The following is a 16,582-nucleotide window of genomic DNA, read 5'->3' as shown; positions in this document are numbered from 1 at the left end:
GAACAATTCACAATTATACCAATAATGCATTAGTGTTCCAGTTTTCCCACATTCCTTCTAACATCTATCAATATATTTTCCTGTCATCTTAGTCAATCTGATAAATGTAGGAACAACCTACACCTCAAAATTGTTTTAATTTCAATTTCTTTAATCAATAGTGATTTTCTAACTCTGAATCTATCATACTCTTCCCAGTGGTAAAATAATATTTTAATGATAATTGGTATGCCCAAGACTAATGGCTTATTATATAGATGTGTGTGTGTGTGTGTGTGTGTGTGTGTGTGTGTACACACATACACATACATACATACATACCTAAATACATTTATTTTTTCCATATTGGTCATGTTATAAAAGAAAAATCAGAACAAAAGTGTAAATCTACCAAAAGAAAGTGAAAATAATATGCTTTGATTCTCAATGAGACTACATAATTCTTTCTCTGGATGAAAATAGCATTTTTCATCCCATATCTATAGAATTTTTCTTGGATAACTGCTGAAAATAACTTTATCTGTCACACTTGATCAGACTTAAACTTGTTGTTACTGTATACAACGTTCTGCTGTTCTGCTCACTTTTCTCAAAATCAATTCATGCAAGTCTTTCCAAGCTTTTCTGAATCAACCTGTTCATCATTTATTATAGAATAATAGTGTTATATTACATTAATATTACAGCAGTATTACTGCTAGATAAAAGGTTATGTATAGTTATAAAGTCTTGTGGACATGATTTCAAATTGTTTTCTAACATGGCTAGATCAGTTCATAGCAACACCAGTAATGCATTAGTGTCCCAGTTTTCCCATATCCCCTCCACATGTATCATTATCTTTTCCTGTCATCTTAGCTAGTCTGAGAGGTGAGGTGCTATCTAAAAGTTCTTTGATTTGCATTTCTTTAATCAATAGTAATTAGGGCACTTTTTTTCATATGGTCAGAGATGACCTCATCTGAATTTTGTCTGTTCACATCCGTTGACCATTTATCAATGTGGCAATGACTTGTATTCTTATAAATTTGATCAGTCTTCTATATATTTTGGAAATGAGGCTATTTTCAGAAACAATGGTTGTAATAATTGTTTCCCAGATTTCTGCTTCCCTTCTGATCTTGGCTGCAGTGTTTTTGTTTCTGTAAACATTTAAATTTAACATAATAAAAATTATTCACTTTGTGTTTTATAATATCTCTATTTTTGTTATCATAAATTCCTCATTTCTCCAATTATCTGATATACCAATTGTCCTGTGCTCTCCAAAATTGTTTATAGTATCATTATTTCTAAATCATGAAACCATTTCAACCTTATATTGGTATGGAGTGAAAGATGCTAGTCTGTACATGGTTTTTACCATACTATTTGACATTTTCCTAGCAATTTTTGGCAAATAGTGAGTTCTTATCCCAGAAGCTGAAGTCTTTGTGTGTATCAAACAGTAGATTATTATAGTCATACGTAACCTATTTCCATTGCTCCAACTCTCCATTTCTTAGCCAATACCAAATGATTTTGATGATTTTCATTTTATAATGCAGTTTTAGGTCTTATACAGTCAGGCCACCTCTTGAAATTTTTTCCATTACCTATACAAAAATTGACCATATATTAGGACATAAAAACCTCAAACTCAAATGCAGTAAGGCAGAAATAGTAAATGCATCCTTTTCAGACCATGATGCAATGAAAATTACATTCAACAAAAAGCCAGGGGGAAGTAGACCAAAAAATAATTGGAAACTAAATAATCTCATACTAAAGAATGATTGGGTGAAACAGCAAATCATAGACATAATTAATAACTTCACCCAAGAAAACGACAATAATGAGACATCACACCAAAATGTATGGGATGCAGCCAAAGCAGTAATAAGGGGAAATTTCATATCTCTAGAGGCCTATTTGTATAAAATAGAGAAAGAGAAGGTCAATGAATTGGACTTGCAACTAAAGATGCTAGAAAAGGAACAAATTTAAAAACCCCCAGTCAAACACTAAACTTGAAATTCTAAAAATAAAAGGAGAGATCAATAAAATTGAAAGTAAAAAAACTATTGAATTAATTAATAAAACTAAGAGTTGGTTCTATGAAAAAACCAACAAAATAGACAAACCCTTAGTAAATCTGATTAAAAAAAGAAAAGAAGAAAATCAAATTGTTAGTCTTAAAAATGAAAAGGGAGAACTCATCACTAATGAAGAGGAAATTAGAGCAATAATTAGGAGTTACTTTGCCCAACTTTATGCCAATAAATTCGACAACTTAAATAAAAGAGAATACCTCCAAAAATATAGCTTGCCCAAACTAACAGAGGAAGAAGTAAATATCCTAAACAGTCCCATCTCAGAAAAAGAAATAGAACAAACTATCAATCAACTCCCTAAGAAAAAATCCCCAGGACCAGATGGATTTACATGTGAATTCTACCAAACATTTAAAGAACAATTAACTCCAATGCTAAATAAACTATTTGAAAAAATAGGGATTGAAGGAGTCCTACCAAACTCCTTTTATGACACAGACATGGTACTGATACCTAAACCAGGTAGGCTGAAAACAGAGAAAGAAAATTATAGACCAATCTCCCTAATGAATATTGATGCTAAAATCTTAAATAAAATATTAGCAAAAAGATTACAGAAAATCATCCCCAGGATAATACACTATGACCAACTAGGATTTATACCAGGAATACAGGGCTGGTTCAATATTAGGAAAACTATTAGCATAATTGACTATATCAATAACCAACCAAACAAAAACCATATGATCATCTCAATAGATGCAGAAAAAGCATTTGATAAAATCCAACATCCATTCCTAATAAAAACACTTGAGAGCATAGGAATAAATGGACTTTTCCTTAAAATAGTCAGGAGCATATATTTAAAACCATCAGTAAGCATCATATGCAATGGGGAAAAACTGGAACCTTTCCCAGTAAGATCTTGAGTGAAGCAAGGTTGCCCACTATCACCATTATTATTTAATATCGTATTAGAAAATACGGCCTCGGCAATAAGAATCAAGAAAGATATTAAAGGAATTAGAGTAGGCAATGAGGAAACCAAACTATCACTCTTTGCAGATGATATGATGGTATACCTAGAGAACCCCAGAGATTCTACTCAAAAGCTATTAGAAATAATTCATAATTTTAGCAAAGTAGCTGGCTACAAAATAAATCCCCATAAATCTTCAGCATTTTTATATATCGCCAACAAAACCCAACAGCAAGAGATACAAAGAGAAATTCCATTCAGAATAATTGTTGATACCATAAAATATTTGGGAATCTATCTACCAAAGGAAAGTCAGGAATTATATGAGCAAAATTACAAAAAAGTCTCCACACAAATAAAGTTAGACTTATATAATTGGAAAAATATTAAGTGCTTTTGGATCGGCCGAGCGAACATAATAAAGATGACAATACTCCCTAAACTAATCTATTTATTTAGTGCCATACCAATCAGACTTCCAAGAAAATATTTTATTGATCTAGAAAAAATAACAACAAAATTCATATGGAACAATAAAAAGTCGAGAATCTCAAGGGCATTAATGGAAAAAAAATCAAATGAAGGTGGCCTAGCTGTACCTGATCTAAAATTATATTATAAAGCAGCAGTCACCAAAACCATTTGGTATTGGCTAAGAAATAGATTAGAGGATCAGTGGAAAAGATTAGGTTCACAAGACAGAATAGTCAACTATAGCAATCTAGTGTTTGACAAACCCAAAGACCCTAACTTCTAGGATAAGAATTCATTATTTGATAAAAACTGCTGGGATAATTGGAAATTAGTATGGCAGAAATTAGGCATGGACCCACACTTAACACCATATACCAAGATAAGATCAAAATGGGTCCATGACCTAGGCATAAAGAACGAGATTATAAATAAATTAGAGGAACATAGAATAGTTTATCTCTCAGACTTGTGGAGGAGAAATTTGTGACCAAAGATGAACTAGAAACCATTACTGATCGCAAAATAGAAAATTTTGATTACATCAAATTAAAAAGCCTTTGTACAAATAAAACTGATGCAAACAAGATTAGAAGGGAAGCAACAAACTGGGAAAACATCTTCACAGTTAAAGGTTCTGATAAAGGCCTCATTTCCAAAATATATAGAGAACTGACTCAAATTTATAAGAAATCAAGCCATTCTCCAATTGATAAATGGTCAAAGGATATGAACAGACAATTTTCAGAGGATGAAATTGAAACTATTACCACCCATATGAAAGAGTGTTCCAAATCATTATTGATCAGAGAAATGCAAATTAAGACAACTCTGAGATACCACTACACACCTGTCAGATTGGCTAAGATGACAGGAAAAAATAATGATGAATGTTGGAGGGGATGCGGGAAAACTGGGACACTAATGCATTGTTGGTGGAGTTGTGAACGAATCCAACCATTCTGGAGAGCAATCTGGAATTACGCCCAAAAAGTTATCAAATTGTGCATACCCTTTGATAATCTTTTGGGCTTATATTCTAAAGAAATACTAAAGAAGGGAAAGGGACCTGTATGTGCCAAAATGTTTGTAGCAGCCCTGTTTGTAGTGGCTAGAAACTGGAAAATGAATGGATGCCCATCAATTGGAGAATGGCTGGGTAAATTGTGGTATATGAATGTTATGGAATATTATTGTTCTGTAAGAAATGACCAGCAGGATGAATACAGAGAGGACTGGCGAGACTTATATGAACTGATGCTAAGTGAAATGAGCAGAACCAGGAGATCTTTATACACTTCGACGATATTGTATGAGGACATATTTTGATGGAAGTGGATTTCTTTGACAAAGAGACCTGAGTTTCAATTGATAAAATGATGGACAGAAACAGCTATACCCAAAGAAAGAACACTGGGAAACGAATGTGAACTATCTGCATTTTTGTTTTTCTTCCCGGGTTATTTTTACCTTCTGAATCCAATTCTCCCTGTGCAACAAGAGAACTGTTCGGTTCTGCAAACATATATTGTATCTAGGATATACTGCAACATATCTAACATATATAAAACTGCTTGCCATCTATGGGAGGGGGTGGAGGGAGGGAGGGGAAAAATAGGAACAGAAATGAGTGCAAGGGATAATGTTGTAAAAAAATGACCCTGGCATGGATTCTGTCAATATAAAGTAATTATTAAATAAATTTTAAAAAAAAGAATTTTTTTCCATTAATTCCCTTTAATATTATTTTTTTTCTTCCAGATAATTTTTTTATTATTCTTTCTAGTTGTATAATTTTTGGGGGGACATTTTGATTTGTATAGTGCTAAATAAATAGAATGATTTTTATAGAATTGTCATTTCTAGAATATTAGCTTGGCCTACCCAAGATCACTTGATATTTTTCCAATTGTTTCAATATGGCTTTATTTATGTGAAAAATGTTTTATAATTGTGTTTATATAGTTCCTATCTTTGTCTTGGCAGACAGACTTCCAAATATGTTATAATGTTTGCAATTGTTTTAAATGGAATTTCTCTATCACTTGCTGCTGTGCTTTGTTGGTAATATATAGATTTCTATGGGTTTATTTTATATCCCACAACTTTACTAAAGTTGTTGATTATTTCAAGTAGTTTTTGAGTTGATTCTCTAAACATACAACTATATCATCTGCAAACAGTGGGTAGTATTGTTTCCTCATTGTCTATTTAATTCTTTCAATTTCCTTTTCTTCTCTGATTGCTAAAATTAACATTTTGAGTACATGGTTGAATACTAATGGTAATAATGGGCATCTTTATTTCACCCCTGATCTTTTTGGGAATGCTTCTAGCTTTTCTCCATTATATAGAATGCTTGCTATCGTTTTAAGGAAAATTCCATTTATTCCTATATTCTCTGGCCAATACAAATAGCTTCTTAATAATAGTTCCTAGCAAACAAATAACATTGTAAGATTTGTAAAGCACTATTCTTTGATATTATATGTGTGTGACAATGAAAATGTGCATATATATATGTATATATGCATAAACATGTTTATGTGCTTACACAAATACATATGTACTCAGTAAATGTACATATGTATAACATACATATATATGTGTGTGTGTGTGTGTGTGTATATATATATATGTATATGCATATAAATATCCAGATATTTCCTTTGAATCTCAAAACAACCATCTGATGTAAATGTTAATAATGTTTCCATTTTATAGGTGAGAAAATTGAAGATATAAGCAATTAAATGACTTATTTAATACCATATAGCTCAGAAGTTTCTAAAGACAGATGTGTAATTGACTTTTCATTATCCCATTCCAATGCTCTCTTCACAATGCTACTGATTACAGATTTTAGATTCAGGAAGACCTTAGTTCTAATCCTGTCGCAAATACTTCCTACCTATGTGACTGGACAAATCACTTAACTTTTATCTGCTTCTGGGGTTTTTGTTTGTTTTATCTTTAGAATTAGGTTTCTGCATATGTACATCATGTGACTATTTATTATTTGACTGCAATATCAATAAAATATGTTCATTTACTATCAATTTGCCATGCAATTAGCATAACTGAACATTTGAACTATCTCATGTGGATTATGGGGGGTAAAGGCTGTTTCCTTGTTCTCTGGACATGATAAAAAGTTGTCACGTGGGCAGGGAAAGAGGAAAACAGCTGAGAATCGCAGCAAATTGCTGAGTGCTTCCTTGGTGGTCAGCAGCTCACCCCTGGGTAGGCTCTCCTCCAATTGATATTCCCTCACTGTCCACAAAGTATCCATGAGGTGCTCATGAAGACTCTTTGCATGGTGATTGGAGAATGCTCACTGTTCATGCTTGCTAAAGCCTATAACAAAGACTATGTTGCTCAACAAACTGAAGTCTTTTCTTACTATCACTTGCTTCCAACCTATCAATCTGTCCCTGCGCTGGTCTCATGCTCTCCAACTGAAGTTGCTGTGACAACTGGCATCCTCAACATGGGGCAGGCACCGAAGCCCCCAGTGTCCTGAGCAACCCCTGTGGTCAAGACAACCTCTTTAAGGACTCAAAGGAAGATTCCCTCATGCTGCCTTGTAGCTGGGGCAAACAGAGAGAAGGTAGGGATAGGTTGAAACCTATGGATAGAAACAGCTACGTCCATGTACTGTACAAATGTATCAGAGAACAAGGGTATACAGTGCACCTAAAAGGACAATCGGAAATTCCTGTACTTAGCTTATCAGGTGTCTTCTCCCTGGCTCCCTGAAGAGGGAAGTTATAGTTTAGACAGGTGGAAAGTGTTTGGCAAACAATTAATGAGCTTTGATAAGACTTGCCTTACCATTTATCAACTAGTGAAAAAAAGATTAAAAGGGAAAACTCAAAAGGAAATGTGATGTTTTCTTACCAGCATACAAACAGGACCTTCACTCAGTAGTAGGGACCTCTTCTCCAAAAGAAGGAGGAGTTAGATTGGCCAGCACCACCCTCAGCTCCCAGGGCTGTATTCAGATCTAGACTTCCTAGGCAACCCCCTGAAAATTACAATGTGGGTATGCTCCCAGTTCCTCAAAAAGAAAAGGAATACAAAACAGCAAAAAAGAGGAGAGGAACTTGCAACATTTCATGAGACAAAATGAGCAGGAAAGATAGTAGGGAATAACATCAGGAAGGGCAGGATGCTCCATAATGGAAGCAATAGGGAATCCGTATTACAACAAACTATAAGAAACTCCAGGGTAAAGGTATTAATACTTGGGAAAGTCTCTTTCTGGTCATAGAGGAGAATGATCCTTTTAATCCTAGGCAGAGAAGAAGGCATAAACCCCTTCCTTTTAAAACAATAATTTAAAAGGGGCAGCTATGTGGCACAGTGGATACAGCACCAGCCCTGAAGTCAGGAGGACCTGAGTTCCAAATCTGGTTTCAGACACTTAATAATTCTAGCTGTGTGACTCTGGGCAAGTCACTTAACCCCAAATGCCTCAGCAAAATAAAAAAAAAGTAACCTAAAAGACTGTCCAAAAATATGGGCCTACAGCCCCTTTAGTTATATACGAGCTAGAAAATATACCTATGACAATACTGTGCATTAATAATTGGAAGGCATTGGCTAGGACTATTCTTTCCTTGGTCGATATGTGTTCTGGATGGCTGAATTTTTAAAATAAGCCAGAACACTTGCAGCTCAGTTAGCACAGGGTTCTAATATGACTGCAGTCTTTGAACAACTCAGTGGGACTGAAGGCATACCACCACAGATGATCACAGTTGAATTTCACAGGTTGAGATATATTACAGGATTTGGGTGTTGTTCTCACAACAGATTTTTAGAAGGGGCCATTGCACAAGTCATGGCTATCACTGCCCCAAAAATGTCCCCAGAAATCCAACAGCTTTGTATGGGTCGAACAATGTTCTCTCTCAATTGAAACGATAGCACCAGATAAAGTTCAAAAACCTGCTCCATATCAATATCAAGGATTTGAATGAGTAAAGACACTATCATGCAAAGATTACAGACATGAGAATAAATGACATAAATACATTAAATGCCTTTTAGAAGATGATAGGGGATATGCAATGATTGAGGACAATTCCTTCCTCTCATACAGCCCTTATATGAAATATTGAAATGCGATTCCCTGCCTGACCTCATCTTGGCAATGATCCTCCAAGGCCATAGCTAGCATTCAGGAGATTATGAGAAGGTTACATGACACTCAAACTGGATATTCATAAAACCATTGAAGCATCTGTATCGCTTGCCCCAGAACAACCACTAAGAGTGATAAATCAAAGAGATAGCATTGAGTGAATATATATGTCAAAAATTAAGGTGAGAGAACCCTACTTGGAAAGTATAAATGAGATTAGAAAAATGTTTGTCAGCATTTTACAAATCAGTGGAAGGAAGGGTGGAGTCTGGGTCAACATGGATAAGAGCCAATAGGAGTTCCAATTGACACATGATGATCTATGGACCAAACTGCTAGAAATAGGTGAAAGTAAAGCAGGGAGAATCCTCACCTATGTGAAGTTCTAGGAAACCTACCCTTGGATTATTCCCCAGCTTATCAAAATTGTCCCCATAGTCAGCCTCAATGTCTTCACAGATGCAACAAGGGATCATAAAGCAGCCATTTTATGCTCTGCCATGCAAATTAAGAACCTATATTCCACTCCTTATGCTTCCACACTCAAAAGAACAAGTTGCATGCTATTATACAGGTCCTAATGCTAGAATTCCCTATAAATATTATATGTGGTAGTCAATGTGCTGTGGGGATGGTACAAAGAACTTTTAAACTTGATCAAAACATGATCCAACTTGTTAATCCCTTTATTACACATCTAAGATCTCATGCTGATGGACAAGGACCCATATTCTAGGTTAGCAGGTAAATTAATGCAACCCTAGGAGTACATGTAGCCATCACCCCTTTAGAAAAAGCAGAAAAAGCGCATGCTGATTATCATATTTCCGTGAAATTTCTTAGAAAGTTATATCATATCAAAAAGGAAGAAGGAAGACAAATTGTGAAAAGATGCACTTTCTATATCCTTTCTCAATCCTCACACCTTCAGGAAGGTGTTAACCCACAAGGGGATAAACCTAAAAATATTTGGGAAATGGACTTTACACATTACAAAAAGTTCAGAATACATGAATACTTATTCAGGATTTGCTATGGTCATTTTACAAAGAGTAGAGGCCGCCTCTCATACTATCCATCATCTGTATCATTGTTTTTCAATAGTAGATTTGTCAAAAAATACAAAAACTGACAATGGACTGTCATACATCCAAGACTGTTCAGCAGTTTCTTCTCAATCATGGCATATGTCATATATTTGGCATACCATATAACCCCACAGGTCAAGGCCATCGTGGAATGTACAAATCAGATTATAAAAAGGTTCCTTCAAAAACAAAAAGGGATAGTCAGGGTGCCCCGAGTGACACAAAGGTATATAGACAAAGTCATATATACTACAAATTATTTAAAATTTGATTCCCAAGAACTGAGTCCAGCTATGAAGTTTTATACTTCAAAAAGCACGAAGTTCTTTCCTTTCAACTTTATGATATAGTTTGAACATTTTATGCCTTTGTGGTTGGTAAAGGATACTTAGATTCATCAAGGTTACATGACATCTTATGCTTTGCTTAGCACAGTGTCTGGCACAAAGTAGGGACTTAATAAATGCTTATTGCCTGCCTAGTTAATGCCATATTGTTGTAAGTATTAAAGATGAGATTCAAGTCTAGGTCACATAACCACAAGTCATGTAACCTTTCATTACATCATGTTTCCTTATTATCAAAAGACAATTATAGACATAGTACTAATTAGTCTTGAAGTAAAAAAAAAGTAAAAAAAAAGAACAATATTCATAATTTCATTTGGCTCTGTGAAAAGGTAACATTAATTACTGTAACTTATGTAAGGTTTTTAACTTCACATACTTTAATTATTATAGAGCACAAAACAATTATTTAGGTTATTAAAATTGGTAAATTGAATTGTTGTAACTTCAATTTGATGACAATAAACTCTATAATTATATTCAGTCTCCATGTGCAATGGTTCATAATACTTGATCATATGTTCATAAACTTTTTTTTTAATTTGAGGGAATATTAAAAGTCTGGATAGAGTTTGCCCAATGCCACTAGTGATGTAGTGATAGAATGCAAACACTACATAATAAAGATAATGAATTATTAATATAATAATAAAGTATACATTTCTAATAACACTTTATCCTTTTATGAAATATGTTTTTAAGAGTCTTCTTGATTGAATTGGAAAAGACAATAGTTCTTTGCCCATTCAACTAGTGAAGTAGGTCACACATATGATGGCTCTTAAAAAGCTAAATTTACCAGTCCAGGTAGAGAGTCCAGGCAAGAGCAATTAGAAACAAAAGACACTTATTCTACAGAAAAGCATGAAAAAAGAGGCAAGGTTGGGAGAGAGAAAGAAGCTTTAAGAAGTTAGAACCCTGGCAGAAGAGAACTAATGATAGATTTGAGGGAAAATTATCCTGTGATTTGAAAGTTGATGCCAGACCTTAGGAACCCACATGAGAAACTCACCCAGATGAGATATTGTGCCAGAAAAAGTGACATAAAGACTCCACAAGGAGAGACAGGATCTTGTATTTATTGGGAAGTGCACTCCAGTTTTATGGGGAAAATTCTTACCATGCCTTCTTAGTAAATGCATTTATTAGCTGACTTAAGGGGAAGCTTTTTGGTGGTGGTGGTGGTCATGGTCAGTGAATTATGGTATTAGGATTTTGAATCCAGAGGGAAAGGTAGGAGTATTAGTTGACCTCCTTGGGTTCAACTTTCTAATCTGGAGCATGAATGTGAGTTGGAGAAAAACATCTTATGTAGGGTGCACTACATAAGGATGGGCCAGAATTTAATGGAACAGCTTCATTGAAAATGAGGGACTTGAGTATATGTTGAAGGATATGGGGCATTAAAAAGAGAAAAAGGAAAGTTCTGGTGATTCCAGTCCAGAAGAACTACATGAATTAACACACAAAGGTAGGAATGAGTATAGCACTTCTGGCAACAGTAAAGAAACTAGAGTAGATGGAACTGATAAGCACATATTAGCAAGAAAATTCCAATCAGTGATTCTAGGAACAATATGGATAAATTATAGCCTTCTTTGAAGATTAATAAGAAGTTAGGATGGGATGCAAAAATCCTTTTTAATTTTGCTTTTGCAGGCATTTGGGGTTATGTGACTTGCCCAGAATCACCCAGCTAGGAAGTATTAATTGTCTGAGGCATGGCTTTGAACTCAGGTCCTTCTGACTCCTGGGTTGGTGCTCTATCCACTTCACCATTTTGCTGTCTTGGGATACAATAAAATATTAAATGTTCTTAAACAAGAGCCTTATAGCTAAATGAATGGACAAATATATATATTATTGAGTACCTATTTATCTACTAAAATACTAAATATGTTTTAAATTTAATTTCTTTTCTATTTTTAATTTTAGATCTTAAGCACATTTGATCCAGAGAAAGAAGGACCATATAGCTGTTGAAGCTCCTACTCACTGGTTAAGATTTCCTTTTGTCTTGAAAGAATACTGTCTCCCAATATCCTTGCAACCATAAATCCCAGAAAACATAAAAAGAGGAAACAAGAAAATAATAAATAGGAACAAAGTGGACTTCACATATTTAATTTTTCAAGATTGTTTTAGTTTGTAAATTTAAATTCTGAAATCTTGACTAATTCCTTCAATGCTATATAAATATACGACTAAATGAAATCTACTTTGTTCCTATTTATTATTTTCTTGGGAGACAGTATTCTTTAAAACATAAATACCCCCTTTCTATAACTTACATCAGCTTATTTTATTCATCTCTTTTCCTCTAAAACCATACATGTAGTCTACATTAGTAGTTTTTATTTACATGAGTAACTCCTAAAGATAGGGAAGAGATATTAGGGAATCTAATTCCAATTAACTTTTCCCCCAACCACTGTGTAACTTCATATAAATCACTTCAATAGAAAATGAGATTTTTAAGCTTAAATATTAATGATACAGGTACTCACATGATTGTCCTCCACCTTGTGACTTTGAAAGAACAAAAAATATCAAGGAATAGGAATGAAGGATGTGGTCAATCACATAAGTAAACATAATAATTAAGATCCAATAACATAAACCAAAACATTTCTTCTATTATGTTTCAGATGAGAAAATAAAACAACATTTTGCTGTTGATGATTATGCATAAACTTTTTTTGCTCTCTAAATAATTCAATTAATAACAACTTTAGATTTAACCCACAGGTATTTTCATTCCTTCATTCCATGGCACTTCCTCCGATTTATTTTCCTTATTTCCTCTCCTCATCCATCTCCTTCTTTATTGTTTAGAAAACAGAAAAACATTCAGAGTGTTCTAGAGCTTCCATACCAACTATATATTAACAGTGTTAATATTGTGAGGCAGTCACTCTTTCCATTGGCCTCACATCCTTGATATTAATGTTTCCCTCTAGGGGAAACAGTGAAGATAAATACTTAGTTGTCATTTTTAAAGGCAAACCTTTTACTTCTTGAGATGTTTCTAAATGAATAAAATGACTTAAAATAACAGTAAATTGGGGCTGATCTTTAATGCCATCCCTGTAGGACGATGACAATATCAAAAAACATGACAGCAAAGAAAACTAGCTAATACCATACTTTCAAGCTGAGAAGAGCAAGATGGGCAGGAAATCTTCAATTTGTCCAGGAGCTGAGGAAAAAGTCAAAGAAAAAGAAGTCTAATTTATATAGGAAGAAAGATAGAGAGACAGAGATACAAAGACAGAGAGAGAAATGGGGCAAAGAAGAGAGACACAGTATTCATGCAATATTCCATGCCAAGTCACAATATTAAAGAGACTCTTCTATACACTGATGATAACACTAATATTTATAATAGTAACATGAGTGCTGTGGTTTTAAATCCATTTTTTTACTTATTATACAGTAGCATTACATTGATTTAGAAGTTGGTTACTTATGAATTTTAGAAATATAGATAATTCACACATACAAATTTTATTAATCAAGAATCCTTTTAGACAACTGTAGAGCTCTAAAAGGAATCATATCTTTGCCACGTTGTTACTATGTTTAGTGCAAACAGATTCAAGGTTTCTTTCTGTTTTGAATGACTGAAAGGAACCACAGAAGGCTCCAAGCTCAATTCAAACCTGTCCATTTCTCTCTCTCTCTCACTAATCTCTCTCTTTTTTTTTTTTTTTTGAGGATTTCACTTCCAATGATGTACATTTTTTTATTCTGATCTTAAGAAATAAAATAAGCATTTAGATAATGGATAGGGGAAAAAGATGATTGCATATAAAACTACAAAACTATTATGTACAACTGGCTATTTCTTTTTAATATATAATAAAGTCATCATATAACTCTTTTTTTCCTTCCCCTACCGTAAAGATTTCCAACTAATTTCTTTTTGGTGTTTTTTGCAATGAAAATTGTCTAATCCCTCTTACACATGACAGACCTTCAAATAGTTAAGTAGGATTTTTGTTTTCACTAAATCTTCCTTTCTCCATGCGAAATATTTCTAGTTTCTTCAACTTAATCTTTATCCTGTGACATGATCTCAGTCTTCTCACCAAACTGGCTGTGGGGTTATGATCACACTTTAGTTTTTCATTGATTTTAAACAGCCAAAACTGAACTGAATACTCCAGTTGTGGTCTGTCTGGAGCATATCAAAACTATTGCTTTTCATGTTCTGGATAGCATGCCTCTCTCAAAGCACTAAGAGGTCAAGAGGAGTTTTCTAGCACTCAATGGATGATTAATTTAATTTGAGAATAAGTTAGAACTCATGTAGAAAGTGAGCTAAGAAGTTGGTGGATTCAGCAGGGTTTATTTGTGTTTGTTAAACAGCATGGATTAATTATACTCCTACTTCTCTGAGTTATTACAGGTATTTTTGAACCCAAATTATATGCTCACATTTTCTTTTCTTTCTCATGTGAACTCCAGAGACATTCAGTGCTGATTTAGAAATAAGTGACTTTTGCTGGTCATATATTTAATCCCAAGTTAATGCTAGGAAAAATCCCAAGTTTTAACAGCAACAACCACTACCGGACACATTTACATAATATTTGGCACTTTGCAGATCATTTTCTTCTCAACAACCTTATGGAAAATGAAAAATACCATTTATTAAACTGCATAAATAAGGACAGAGAAGATCAGAAAGGTTAAATGATTTGGTCAGGATCACTAGGTCAGATCCTGATTTGAACTCAAGCTTTCTGACATTCAAGTAATATAAAAATATTCAGTAATTTATTGTTACATACTAATAACTAGTTTATTATATTCTTGGAACACAGGTCGATGGAACATAAAAACCAATTGGGCCTCAATAGCATGTCCACAAATATAGTTTTCAATTATATCAATGCAGAAAAGATGTGTTTGGAATTTTACAGAAGGTAAAGGGGAGGGTAAAGATTTACGCATCAAAAAGCCAATAGCAGAAGGGAGATCTACACCTAATAATTTAATAAACCAATCAGCAAATACTAGAGGATTTAACTGATATATGAAGCTAAAATTTTGCACACAGACAGAGCAGAAACTGACCAGATAACTTCAGGTTTATAATTAATTCATCAATTTAATTAAATAGGAGCAATAAAGTTGAGCCAGAAATTGTTTATCAATAAGTTAAGCTAAAGTTTACTGTCTAAGCTATAACAAGCCCAAGCCTGTAATGTGATTTTCTGTCTTAATACAATGACAGCAATATTAAATTTATTTTGATGAATACATCAAATATGGAAAAATTTTTAGTTGAAAGAATATAGGAGATGCTAATAACTTGCTAAAAAACAAACAAAATCTCAATGTCAACAAACAAAAAAAAATTTCATTTACAGCATCTGAAACTCAGTGAAGATTCTTCATAATATACTTAGCCATTATTGTTGTTCCATTATTTAAATCATTTCCAACTCTTCAGAATCCCCTTTGGGATTTTCTTGGCAAAAATATTAGAGTAGTTTATTATTCCCTTCTCTAATGCATTTTATACATGAATAAACTCAGTTAAACATGGTTAAGTGACTTGCCCAGGATCAACAGCTAATAGCTGTCTTATTTCAGATTTGAATTCAGAAGAAGCTGTCTTCTGGATTCCTGGCCTGGGCCTCTCTATCCATTATGGCATCTAGCTGCCCTATAAAATGCTGCCAATCTCTTTTTTCAACTTTATATTACAATATTCTCTCTATAATTACTCTGTAGTCTACTCAAGTTGTCATTTTCAACAGGTGCCTCTATTTTTTTCCTCATATTTCTCCTTAAATATCCTATTTATGCTATTCTCTCCACATCTGCTTTTTTCCTTGCCTCAAATACATGCATGCAAGTGCACAAATGTGCAAGTATACATGCACATATGTGAGTACACACACACACACAAATATACACACATTTCTATCAAAATCCTACTGGTCCTTCAGGATACAAACTCCAATACTACCCCTCAAATAAAATCTTTCTTAGTACCTTCAGTCATTTGTGCTCTATATCTCCCTTGATCTCCCATTTCACTTGGTTTTAACAACTACTTGAGAAGCACCTACTATGATCTCAAAATGTTTTAAACATAATAGTATTCCTTATTGTAATCATTCAAACACTTGTCCTTTTCCCTCTATTATTAGCTTACAGACTCCTGGAAAGTAGATACTTAACGTTATACCCATATGATTTACATATATTTAGTACTCAATACATATTTCTAAATGCCAATTCATTGAATTGATATTATTTAAATTGTATTTACAAGATAGTAAACAGCCAGTCAATTTGATATTCAACATTTAACACAAGCAAGTCTATGAAAAAGGGAGTAGACTATGATTTATTTTGGGGCTTATATTTATTGAATAATTTGAATAGGATCCCATGTTTCTGACTCATAGAACTACTGATCCATTAACTGTAGACAGTATCTATAAGTGCAAAATTGTCAGTGATCTATTTACAACTCCATGTACTGCTCTTGTTTT

The sequence above is a fragment of the Antechinus flavipes genome, chromosome 3, assembly GCF_016432865.1.
Source record: "Antechinus flavipes isolate AdamAnt ecotype Samford, QLD, Australia chromosome 3, AdamAnt_v2, whole genome shotgun sequence".
Lineage (NCBI taxonomy): Eukaryota > Metazoa > Chordata > Mammalia > Dasyuromorphia > Dasyuridae > Antechinus > Antechinus flavipes.
This window is presented reverse-complemented; position numbering follows the sequence as displayed.